At 36.0% G+C, this 13,506-nt stretch overlaps 1 protein-coding gene across 5 annotated transcripts in view; it reads left to right on the top strand.

Moving 5' to 3' along the window:
• The window catches only part of pdlim7 (PDZ and LIM domain 7), a 259,211-nt gene that overhangs the window by 26,136 nt on the left and 219,569 nt on the right, over positions 1–13,506 (top strand). The window contains exon 1 of one of the 5 annotated variants that reach the window (XM_039774501.1): positions 8,289–8,436. The exons of the other annotated variants lie outside the window; for them this stretch is intronic. The gene's annotated coding sequence lies outside the window, so the exon portion shown is untranslated. Of the gene's footprint in view, positions 1–8,288; positions 8,437–13,506 lie in introns of those variants that run through there. 5 annotated transcript variants of the gene reach the window in all.

The raw sequence follows: 13,506 nt of genomic DNA, 5'->3' as shown, positions 1-13,506 counted from the left end.
TCCCTCAATACAGCTAGGTGGGGTCTGCACACTGATTCAAGTGTAAGAGTCATGTTCTTCCTAAGCCCCCGTGATGTTCATGTGAAAATATTTGAAAAATTATAAAATTGTGTAAAATTAACATATTTCAGTATCTAGTGTTGATTATGCTTGTTTTTATTAGACAAAAACAAAACCAGATAGTGAACCATTTAGTGTAGTAAGCTTCCACTAACATTAAACTTGTATTTGTTAAGTGTACAGTAAACTTCATAAAAGCTCCATGCCATAATTACTAAAACTAAAACTGAAACTAATAGATATAAAAATAAAATAGAAATGTCGTTGTGAAATAAAAACTAAACTATAACCAAAAATACATGATGAAGAAGAACTAAAACTAAACCATTAATAATAATTTTATTGAACAATAAAAATAGTAATTTGGAAGTGCACTTTGTTAAAAATAATTGTAATAAATCAATGAGGCAAGTATCCCTAGTTTAAAAAAAAAAAGAAAGAATAGCTCCATAACAAAATATATATATATATATATATATAATATAATACTTCACCTCATTATATCTTGAATCAAAATATTCAGTCAACATTAGGGCTGTTTAGAAATGTCAGTGCTAAAACTCACTTATTCTAATTTATTCCATTTTCTTTTCAGTGTAATCAAAAGGAATGTAGACTGAACAGGTTTTTTCATACCTCTTCCTGACCATACCCAGCCTTAACTGTCTCTGAAATGACTTCCCAAAAAACCACAAAATTTGGACCCAGTTCTTACACTTACTTCAGTTTTACGCATTTTTCATTGCATTGACTGCCCATTGACTAGGGTACTCTGCCCATGTGTCTACGCCTGACATTAAAGAATGTCATGTCTTTTTACATGTGCACTCACATAAAACATAATGTCTTGTGTTATTTAACTGTTATTTTAAACTGTTGGAAATTTGATTCTTTGTAGTTTACAGTCTTTTGCAATATAATGCTTCTTCTTAACTAAAGTTTAAAGTTGAACTTTTAAATAAAGGTAAATCGGTTCATAAAATGATTTCTTCAATACGTCTAATGTTATTTATTTGGGATGGAAATGTCTGCATGCACTTTTTATGGCATTACACATGTATTTTTTGAGCATGTCCGTGCCAAATAAATAACATTCGACGTTTTGAAGAAATCATTTTATGACACGATTTATCTTTATTTATTTGCTTACTTCACAAGTAGTGTGCAGAGGGCATGCTCAAAAATGTGTGTAATGCCATGAAAAGTGCCTGCTGACACTTTAGTATGCAAGCAATGGTATGTGCATTCTTGCTCCGATGTAGAAGGGAGCTGAGTTTACCTCTAGCGCGTCTATGTGAAAACAGCAGTGTCAGATGCAGGGGTGGGGTGCATTTGGGCTCGTGAAGGAGGCTGAGATAAAACTGACTAAAAAAAAACAAAGCTAACCTTTACAAGTATCATAAACTACACCGGCTGTTAAAGACTGAAATCAAATGTATGTTTTTATTTTAAAATAGTAAGACTTAAGAGCGGTTTACTTCTCAAAACGGAGTGGTGCAGGATCGAACTCGCAACCTTTTGACTCCCAGTCTGCAGCTGATTCTGTTGCACCACGGAGGCAGTCATAATAAATGGCTGTCAATATCGCATGTTAAGGCGGCTTTTTGTTTCTGCAGTTATATTTTTGAATAAAAGCGCAATTTTTGTGTTAGATTTGTACCTTTTGTGAAAGTATTTCTTGGATACTTCAGGCTTCATACATTGTATAGTTTATGCCTACATTTTGTCATCTACTAGTAGAATATACAAAACGTTTCTGTTTTAACAATGTGTTTACACAGATTACTGTAGAAACGGAACAGACATGAAATGCGTGTGTTCCAAACAATGATCTTTTATTTCCACTCTAAAACTCCACTTCACTCCCAGAAAATCAATCAAGGCATGAGCTGGGAGAAGTTTGTGCACGTTCAAAGTCGGTGGGGGGATGGAATAGCCGGCTGCTTGCAGCCTGATTTTTATCAGCACATTTAGATGACAAAAGACGCTGGTGGAGAGCTGTGAACGATTTTAAGAAGCGATTTAAGGTGGGACGGATTTACGAGTTTTTTCGTAGGCTCTGGTAATTCTAGTGTTAAGCAAAATCAAAGTGAGTTGTGTAAAATGAATAGAATGAGATCATAGAGCTGAAAATAAGAGCATAATGCAACTAACGTAACAAAGTCCTACAGGATTTAGCTTTTAATACACTGTGAGAGGTATGAAACTTAAATATATACATTTTGAGAAGGATTTAGGAGTCATGGTGGACCAAGGAGAAGTCACTAAAAATAGGTACCTGTTCCTTTGGCATATTTTACAAACTTGAATAGCCACCTGGCTTCAAATTCGGTCAGTATTTAAACTGGCAAAATAAATAAAAGGGGGAAAAAAGTGTTATATTTGTACACCAAAAAGTGGGAAAGTTCACCAGCCAGCATTAATGCTGTGCCTCCAATTTTTGGCTATAGGTATTTGTTCACTAGCTCTATTTGCAAAAATAAAAAAGGAAAAATGAAATTAGACTTTGATGTCATAAGCATATTATTATTATATAGTAATATCTAGTGGTCAAATTAACATAAATTGGTAGAATAAATAAGATCCATGCATTTCGTAGTGTGTGGATTAGAGCACAGTTGTCTGGTTGGCACAGGGGAGTAAACATACTTTCCTTATTTAGCAAGAATATTTATTGCATGCTTGTTGGTGATATAATTGCAGTGAAAGATTAAGTGGACATGTAGCATGCATCAATGCTATCAACTGTACTGAAGTTACATGTATCCATTAAGTTTTTGCAAGGTTAATTAGTACTGTTGCTTTAACATGGACAGGGTGGTGGCGTACAGCTAGTATTCCTGTCGCCCAGCACCATTAGCTCAATTTTGATTGCTGTACTGGTCAGGGTCTGTGTGGAGTTCTTTCCATGTGTACCTGTCATGGACTGACTGTGCATAACTGCAGGATTTCCTGTTTTACAGGTGGATGTTCACTATTTAATGTTGATATGCTTGTAGAAATGCGCCCTATGCATATATATTTCTCAACATGGTGACTACAACAGTATTTCAAAAAAAACTTGTAGAAATTAACAAATATACTAAAAGTCGGGAAATGGGTAGATGGTAAAGTCAGCATTGGTATTTAAAATAAATATAACATTACACAGAGAATCACAAATAGAAATTAAAGTGTTTTAGAAAATTAAGACATCATACTACCTGCTTAATTCTTGCATTTTTTATTATACTGGAAACCTTGAACTGTCATATTGTCATGAGAAAATTAGGTCCTGTCACAGTTATATGCAGTGTACATTAACAGGTATACAACATGAATTATATACAATTTGACAACTACAAGGAAAACTTTTTGACTTCCAAGTCTGTGTCAGATAAATTATAAAAATAGAATGAAAATAATAAAAAGTAAATATAAAAATATCTTAAAACTAGAAAAATACTATACGCAAAGAACCATAGAAACATGGAATAAATTACCAAATGCTGTAATAGAGAGTAGGACTTTTAATTTGGTGAATAAGATGTGAACTGAATGGCTTATTCTTGTCATAGTTGTTCTGATGTCATACCATGTATAACATGTCATGCTTCCTATTTTTTATAACAGAACCAAACATCATAACACTAACTTAATAATCCCAAACCTACCAAATGTAAAGTACATAAAACTCAAAATGAACTGCCTGTTAAATCTTGTGAAAGATAACAAATAGCACAGTTGGAAAACTGGTCCTTCTAATCCTGATTCCACAGTAAAACGACTAACTCCACCATTGCAGAGTCTACCTTTCTCAGGACAAAAACAATAAATCAAGGATCTCTTGTATATAAATAAATAAACCAAAACACTCAGACTTTCTTGTAGATTGTTGAAAATCAACACTTAGTTCTTCTTCTATCTATAAACTGGATTTTTATGTCCATTACAGTGGTGTGAAAAACTATTTGCCCCCTTCCTGATTTCTTATTCTTTTGCATGTTTGTCACACAAAATGTTTCTGATCATCAAACACATTTAACCATTAGTCAAATATAACACAAGTAAACACAAAATGCAGGTTTTAAATGACGGTTTTTATTATTTAGGGAGAAAAAAAATCCAAACCTACATGGCCCTGTGTGAAAAAGTAATTGCCCCCTGAACCTAATAACTGGTTGGGCCAACCTTAGCAGCAATAACTGCAATCAAGCGTTTGCAATAACTTGCAATGAGTCTTTTACAGCGTTCTGGAGGAATTTTGGCCCACTCATCTTTGCAGAATTGTTGTAATTCAGCTTTATTTGAGGGTTTTCTAGCATGAACCGCCTTTTTAAGGTCATGCCATAGCATCTTAATTGGATTCAGGTCAGGACTTTGACTAGGCCACTCCAAAGTCTTCATTTTGTTTTTCTTCAGCCATTCAGAGGTGGATTTGCTGGTGTGTTTTAGGTCATTGTCCTGTTGCAGCACCCAAGATCGCTTCAGCTTGAGTTGAGGAACAGATGGCCGGACATTCTCCTTCAGGGGTTTTTGGTAGACAGTAAAATTCATGGTTCCATCTATCACAGCAAGCCTTCCAGGTCCTGAAGCAGCAAAACAACCCCAGACCATCACACGACCACCACCATATTTTACTGTTGGTATGATGTTCTTTTTCTGAAATGCTGTGTTCCTTTTACGCCAGATGTAACGTGACATTTGCCTTCCAAAAGTTCAACTTTTGTCTCATCAGTCCACAAGGTATTTTCCCAAAAGTCTTGGCAATCATTGAGATGTTTCTTAGCAAAATTGAGACGAGCCCTAATGTTCTTTTTGCTTAACAGTGGTTTGCGTCTTGGAAATCTGCCATGTAGGCCGTTTTTGCCCAGTCTCTTTCTTATGGTGGAGTCGTGAACACTGACCTTAATTGAGGCAAGTGAGGCCTGCAGTTCTTTAGACGTTGTCCTGGGGTCTTTTGTGACCTCTCGGATGAGTCGTCTCTGCGCTCTTGGGGTAATTTTGGTCGGCCGGCCACTCCTTGGAAGGTTCACCACTGTTCCATGTTTTTGCCATTTGTGGATAATGGCTCTCACTGTGGTTCGCTGGAGTCCCAAAGCTTTAGAAATGGCTTTATAACCTTTACCAGACTGATAGATCTCAATTACTTCTGTTCTCATTTGTTCCTGAATTTCTTTGGATCTTGGCATGATGTTTAGCTTTTGAGGTGCTTTTGGTCTACTTCTCTGTGTCAGGCAGCTCCTATTTAAGTGATTTCTTGATTGAAACAGGTGTGGAAGTAATCAGGCCTGGGCGTGGCTACAGAAATTGAACTCAGGTGTGATACACCACAGTTAGGTTATTTTTAACAAGGGGGCAATTACTTTTTTACACAGGACCATGTAGGTTTGGATTTTTTTTCTCCTTAAATAATAAAAACCATCATTTAAAAACTGCATTTTGTGTTTATTTGTGTTATATTTGACTAATGGTTAAATGTGTTTGATGATCAGAAACATTTTGTGTGACAAACATGCAAAAGAATAAGAAATTAGGAAGGGGGCAAATAGTTTTTCACACCACTGTATATATAACCTCTAAAATGTATAATGTAAAACAATCTATAATACATTGCAAATGAAATAAACATTATGGCTCATGCACCACTCTCTCCTTACCTTCTAATCACATACCACAAGCAAGGTACTTTGTCCCTTCATATTAGTGGCCACCATTGTTAGATGTTTTTTTGTTGGAGAAGGAAGAAGTTTCATTCTTTAGTATTGCACAGTAAAGTCAGAGGTCAAGAATGGTACTGGATTTATCACACATAAAGCCAAACATTGATCTTTTGGTTTTGCAGTGAATGTGAACAGCCTTCACACTCAAGCATATTTTGGGCTGTACCAGTGAACTAGATATGGTTCGCATGCATGATTCCCAAGTTTTAAATGGTCAAATAATATATATTTTTTGTGATTAGCCCTTTATTAAGTAAAGACACTTTGACAGTACTGTATATATCTATAAACATATACTACATGCAAAGTAACCAAACCCACTCTTTTCCACCCAGCCTGAGCCAAGGGATATTAAAAAAACAAAATCAAGCAGTTACAAGGCGAGATTTACACAATTGAGCTGCAATAGACCAGGATTTAATTACATTACTGGAAGCATTATTAATCCATGGTACAGAGAAATCCAAATGTTTTAACTTGTAGAATGAGGACTGCCAGCTGTCAACAGTGACAGATTCAGGTGTCATCCAGTGGGAGACAATAATTAGTTTGGCTGCCAAAGTACCCAGACAGAATAACTTTCGTTCAGAGGGTATCAGTGGAAGCCTAGAAAGTTCTAAAAGAAGAAAGATTTGAGGTAACAGAGGAATACTGCAATAAAGAAAGGAAGACAGTAGGTAAAATATGTGTGTCCAAAAGAAAAACACATAGTGAAAATAATAAAATTTTAGAAACATCTGTGCCAGTGTCATGCTCATATAACCAGGTAATATATTTCTCTTGCACATTGCAAAATGTTCACCTGTGAATTGGATTTTAATTTAGAAAAGAGAAGAATAGGATTTTTATAGCACGCTTTTTCTGGTGCAGTGTCGTAGGAAATGGCAGCCTATTCCCGTGTCATCATACACAAGACAGCAGCCAAGTAATAGAAATAAACTGGGGTTAAAGTGCTGTGGGATGCAGTGCTCGCAGATTGAGTTTGGTGATGCCTCAGTATGAGCATGCATTCTTTATGTTGAAAATGGTAACCTGGTAGCAGCATAAATGGTTTTTTTTCCAAGGAGTAGCCATAGAGCCACCAGTATTGGTGCTGGCTATTTGGACACAGGCCTTACTTTATGCAGCTATTTTTATAGTTTTAAAACACTTTCCAAGATATTTAAAAATGTTATGCATTTCTTTTGATTTTGCAGTAAAGAGTATTGTACAGTAACAGTGGAAGTAGATAGATACTTTTATTAATCCCAAGGGGAAATTCACATTAGTCACACACATTATATTTTCTCAAACACATTTTCTACCCAATAGACTATTTATTTATCCATCCAAGACCCGAATTGCTTTTGTATTTAAAAGAAGTTGTTTATGCTTTTAGAACACCCACAGGCAAAAAAAGGGTAACCATTATAAACATAGTATTTTAATATAAGAGATGTTATCATAAAAATCCTCCAGAAGAAAGTGTTCTTCAGATAGTGAGTGTTTTTGTACGGTTTCCTAATGTTGAATAATAGTGAGTGGGGGAAACAAATCCATTCTTTCAGCCATTTTCTTTGCCTATTTTTTTATTCCAGTTGATGATTACTGGGAACTACAGTCTAGGGTGGAAATATGGCCAGTTAATATTTTTGATGGATTAAGCCATAATGTACATGGACATATTTAGTACTTTTGCTCACCAATTTGAAGTTTTAGGGTCAAGTAATAAGTTTATTTTACCAGCATTTGGTTTCTTTCTGTTGGCATGGGAGTGAGGACTGCCCGTGTTTCTGCTGCTCTTTGAAGGCACAGGGAAGATGGCTAGAAATGGTCTGTTCTAAAAACGTCACATGAATTTTGTAGAGATGTGTGCTCCTGAAATGTTTGAAAATGACCACTGGCAGGTGACAGGGCAAAGTTGTTTTTTATTCATGCCCCTCTGTCTATTGAGCTATTCCAAAATAGTCATATCAAGGAAGAATTGTTGTTATGCCAAGTATAGTTTTAACACTATGTCAGAGGGGTTATGTGACCCAGGGAAGCATGGAATACTGACATTTTATTTCTGTTATGACAATTAACTTAACAAGCAGTTTAGCTAGCTTGTGAATTAAGCCTTTATTGACGGTAAAATACATGTGAGATATTTATTATATAAACCTTTGCCCAATGAATATGCAAATATTTTTGTATATATAAATGTAGTGAAATCTTTTGCACAGCATAATGAATGCTGCTGAAAGTTATTTTGCAATAGTGGACTTTTATCTGTTTTAAATATTTAATTCAGTTGATAAGTTTCAAGGAAGCAGTTGCAATGCAAATTATACCTGCATTAAAGAATGTGAATTTTGTGTGTATGTCCACTGGTTTTTTTTTTTTTTTTTTTTCTTTTTCTTTTGCACCAAATGATTACAGCTCTAGTTAAACTAAAGCCAGGAAATCAAGGCGGCTGACGTCCCTTCTATGAGCCGTGACTCATGGGGGTGTTGAGTTTGAAATAGTTTGGTGTAGTTTTACATTCCTTATATAGCCTCCAAAGTGAGCGAGAGAGAGAGGGAGCACACTGAGCTTGAGTTGTTGCTGGAAACGAGGAAGACTGACTGTACCAGGGAGCTGAGGCTCACATCAGTCCACTTTCTCAACTGGGTTTTATTTTGCTCAAGATTCTGACGTGTGCATTGCAAGAAAGGTATGTTTTTAGGGCACATGGGTGATAGTACCATTGTTCTGAATTAAATACTTTATATGGGGCAACTTTGTTTTCCCTTCTTGAAACATATTTTAAAAGCCTTTTTTTCTTTTGAATAAATAGCAGAACAATTTAACAATTTCAGATATACTACAAATTCTGTGTTGTGACAAATGACATCTGTGATGTACAGTTTCAATTTTTGTTTTGTTTTTCAAATTTTTGTTAAATGAGTTGTGAAATTTTAATTCCTCCTAGCTGAATATAATAAATATCAGTATTGATCAGTGTACATGGGAAGATGTGTGTTAAGGTTCACATTTATCACTAAAGTACTAAACCTTGCATTTCATAGAATATATAGCAAAGTATCGTCAGATTTCAGGAATTAATGTTGGTTTTGATAGTCATTCTGTGGTTGTGTGTATTAATAATTTATTTTTTTTTAATGTAAATACTTCATTTGGTAGCAACCGGTGATCAGATTCTCTCTCTCTCTGTCTCTGAAAATCATATATAATGGTTTTAATGCTTTCATCAATGGGAATTATTAAGATATTTTGCTTCATAGATTTTAAAAAGAAAAAAGAACAGTTGAAATTTAAAACCTTGTCATGTTAAAAGGTTTGCTTAATAGATAAGTAAGCTCTGGCTACATGTCTAGTAGCCTTGTATAAAGTGAGCCTTAACATGTAAACCATACTGTATATAGTGGATCCAATGTGAAACATGGATTTCACAAATATTTGTAAATATTGTTGCAACTTATTGAAAAGCGCCATTGCAGATTTTGTTTAGACTTTTTCTTCTGGCAAATTGGTTATGTACAATGTAATACCGCGTAACATAGAATTCACTCCTAATTCTGTTGAGTCTGTTATTGTTTTATTGTGTTTGTCATGCTATTACTTTAGCTTCAACATGCTTAGTTAAAAAAATACTTTATTATGGCATTATGTGTTCCAAATATAATGCATAATATAGTAATTATTAACATTTACAATGTTAAGTACCCACAGCATTTTATTTTTGAAGATGGAATGATAGTTATGATCTTTATAGTGTTTGTATGCCAAGTGCTCTGTAAACAGTATACTTTCTGTGACTTCTGTAAATTGTAGTGTAATAGCTTCTTGTTTGCAGATCTGAAACAAATCGGATTCTTCAATCTTGTTTTGGTGTAAGTTGTAAGAGTATTTTGATTTGATAATCATTAACATGAATTTGTTCTGATACCAAAATCCTTTGCTTAGGAAAAGTGGTGGACTAATCAAGTGGACAATTAAAATTGCCAGGAAATAGTTTTATCAAAAATTGATTTACACAGATGTGGCAATGTAAAAGTAACAATAGAGAACACACTGTTTTGCTGAGTTAGGTTTTTGTTTGCCAGATGGAGGCCCCCCACCCCACCCCCATGAATGTGTTAAATATACTGGTCCATGTTCTTGGCAACAGGCAAAGTAGCTTAAAAATAGCGGTCCTTTTGACACTTGAGCTGGTAGCTCATGAATACTGTACAGTAAAGCAGGTGTCTGTTTAAGTTAGAAGTTACACGAATTGTGATACATTCATACATAAAATATCTTGTAAACTATGCTTTGGATTTACATATGTAAACACATAGGTGGTGAAATACTGGAATATTAATGTTAAAGTGACTCCAGCTATTAATCAGACCTTGGGTTAAAAAGGATCAGTGGATGTTCTTTTCTGAATTGCAACAGTGCCCCAACTTTTTGTTCTTGCACAGATATCTAAGGACTTTATAATGTAAGACAATCCTGTCTTCATTTATCTTGTAGACCTAATGTGAAGAGTTGCCTGGCTGTTTGTTTCTAAGAAGCAGCTACTTGTGTCCGTCTTTACTGTGGATTATTTTCTTCCCTCCTGCTTTAGATTTTCAGACACTTGACTACAAAAAAGCAGAAATGTGATAAATATGATGTCCTTTTTTGCAGCATTGGTTTGTGAGGTCCTAGAATATAGTAGACCTTTTCTCAGCAGGGTATTAAGTGGTTAAAATTAAATTGTTCTTGTTCAAATCCAAGTAATGATTCTATGAGTGCTCTTATCAGGTTTTTTTAGAACCTATACTGATCACCGATATTATGTTACTGGATCTGCCAATACCTTGTTTTTTTTCCTTCCTCTCTCTTATCTCAGAAAAAACTTTTACACTACATGGAGAAGCTTTATTTTCTATATTAAGTTGTTTGGTATTTTTCTATTGTTAAATTATAGGCAATATGTGTTACCTGTTCATTTTTTATTAACAAAATTAAATTCTATAGCCTTGTTTTTCATTGGCCATAAAAATAATAAAATAATACAGATGTCGGCAAATTCATTGGCACCCCTCCATGGAAAAAGAAGAACCTACAGTTGTCACTGTCAAATAACTTGAAACTGACAAAACTAATTGGCATCCATCATTTTTATTACCTATTTAACAAAAATCAGACTTTGCTTCAGAGTTTAGATTCAACATCCGTCCATCCATTATCCAACCCGCTATATCCTAACTACAGAGTCACAGGGGTCTGCTGGAGCCAATCCAAGCCAACACAGGGCACAAGGTAGGAAACAAACCCTGGGCCGGGCGAAAGCCCACCGCAGTTAGATTCAACAGAATATTTCAAATTATGATGCAAACGGAGTTGGTCTCGTCCGTTGCGAGAGATGGACATCTGAAGTGGAGCTCCGCTAGCAGCGGTGTTTATTTTTCCTATTATTGCGTATTATCCTGAGATATCCTGTATTTATCCAACCTGAGAGGCACTACTACAGTATATGCAAGCATATATAAACATGGCCAACAAGAAAGGGGGTCCAAAAGAACCGAAACCTAAAGCTACATCCAAGCTAAGATCAGCAATCCCAAGTTCAAGGTACGGCCTTTCAGAGACTGACCTGGATCAGATGGGCGAAAGCCCAGACTCCTCAGGACCACAGTCCGCCACATCGTCTTCGGCTGAGAGCGAAATGGGGAGCGAATGTATGAGTGTGAGTGAAGCAGGTCTCGATAGCTCGCTGATTGGAGAAGATCACCTGAAACTGGAAAAGGCCTTGCCGTCCGCAGTTTCAACTACTCTACGCGAGCCGGGAACATCAGGAGCACCGGCTAAAATGGAGCCTGCAGCCTTACCTACAGTGCACGAAAGCAGAATTGATCTGTCTGAACTGAAAGTGATGATCGCTGAGCTCATGCAAGAGATAAAGAAAGATATAAAGAAAAGCGAGAAGGCAAGGGAAAAGGCAAATGACAAGCTGAAACAAAAGCTGCGACAGGAATGGTAGCAGGATAATAAAGACTTGGAGAAACGCATGTGGGTTCGCTTTGAGGCAGTCTTTAAAGATATGCTGGGTAAAATTGAAGAACACATTCAGGAAACCTCGTTTAAACTGAGCTCGCTTGCTGATCAACTGGAGGATGTCAAGGAGACATTCATGACTTGGGTTGAAACAGCCGAAAATCTAGCTGCCAGTGCTGAAGAAAAAGCAACAGCTGTCAGCTCCGAATGCAAAAAAACTCGGAGGCCAACTTGCTGCTTTGGAAGATGGAAGCAGAAGGAGTAATATCAGAATTGAAGGTCTGCCTGAGAATCGAGAAAGTCCAAACCCAGTGAAATTCGCAGCCAAACTATTTTCTAAAATAATTGGAGATGACTTTAAAGCAGATTCTGAGATAGCAGCGGCTTATCGCGTACGCAGATCAAATACTGTTAGACCTAGATCTTCTATTATTCGCTTTGAGAGATTATTATTTAAGATAGAGGTGATGGCACTCCTCAGACACAAGCAAGAGATTATATATGAAAATAACCACATTCGTATCTTCCCTGATTTCTCTCCAGCAACAGCTACTAAACGCGCCGCCTTCTACAACATTAAACGGCAGTTATGGCAAGCCAACATCAAATACAGCCTCTTGTTTCCTGCCAAACTGAAAGTGGAATTGCATGGTCAATTCTATGTCTTCGCTAGCAAGGAAGAAGCAGAAAAGGAATTAAGAAAGCTGATCTGGCACTATTCTGAAACATAATATTGAGTCATAGCCGTTCTTGATATGAAAAGGATAAATAACCTACTATCTGATCTATTTGTTAAGATACGGGTTTTATCATTATATATCCTCATTATTACTACTCAGCTATCTGTTTATGTTTTAATTACAGTTATAGACGTTTGTGCTTAATTTTTTTTTTTTCTTATCTAATTATTTTTTCTCTACCCTAAACGAGACTGTTCAACATCATACCCTTGGTTTATTGTTATTGCTATTATTGCATTAAGACTTATTATGCTTATTCTGGACCACTTTCTAACACCATTCCCCGGGTTTATTATCCGGGTATATTATCTTAATACATTAAGATTGCTGAAGATTATATATATTTTAAGTTCATAGTTTGTTAATGATTAAATTTTAGGCATATAGTATTTAGACTATATTGGTAATAGATATCTCTATCTTTTAATCCTAAAACACAGCTGCGTGGGGCTTGTTTTGCTTTGGACGTGCTCTGTCTCTGGGTATGTCAGAGGACCGGGACTGTGTGAAGTTGGGTCTAGCCTCACATGGGGAGGGTGGGGGTTAAGGGGGGGAGAGAAAGAGAGCAGGCTATATCTATACCTAATCTATCCTTTTAATCTTTATAATTATAACTACCAACGTAATAATAGGCTGCATGGCAATAACTCTTGGGGAAATAGGAAATTAAGGCTGAAGCTGTCTCACTTCCAGTTAAGACTATAAAATGACATCAAAAATTCAGAATCAATGTCTCCATGATGGGACAGTTAACTTGTGAGCTGGAATGTTAAAGGCTTGAATCACAATTAAAGAGAAAGAAAGTACTCTCTCACCTAACAGGTTTAAATGCTAAAATAGTATTTTTACAGGAGACCCACTTACTAAGCAAGGATCAGTTCCGGCTGCAAAAGGACTGGACTGGCCAAATGTTCCATTCTAGCTTTACAAAGAAAACTAGAGGTGTGGGAATTCTCATACATAGAACAGTCTCATTTGTAGCATCAGATGTAGTATTGGATCCTGAAGGGAGATAT

Source organism: Polypterus senegalus, chromosome 13 (genome assembly GCF_016835505.1).
Source record: "Polypterus senegalus isolate Bchr_013 chromosome 13, ASM1683550v1, whole genome shotgun sequence".
NCBI lineage: Eukaryota > Metazoa > Chordata > Cladistia > Polypteriformes > Polypteridae > Polypterus > Polypterus senegalus.
The sequence above is the reverse complement of the archived record's forward strand: the minus strand, read 5'-3'. Positions and strand labels throughout refer to the sequence as shown.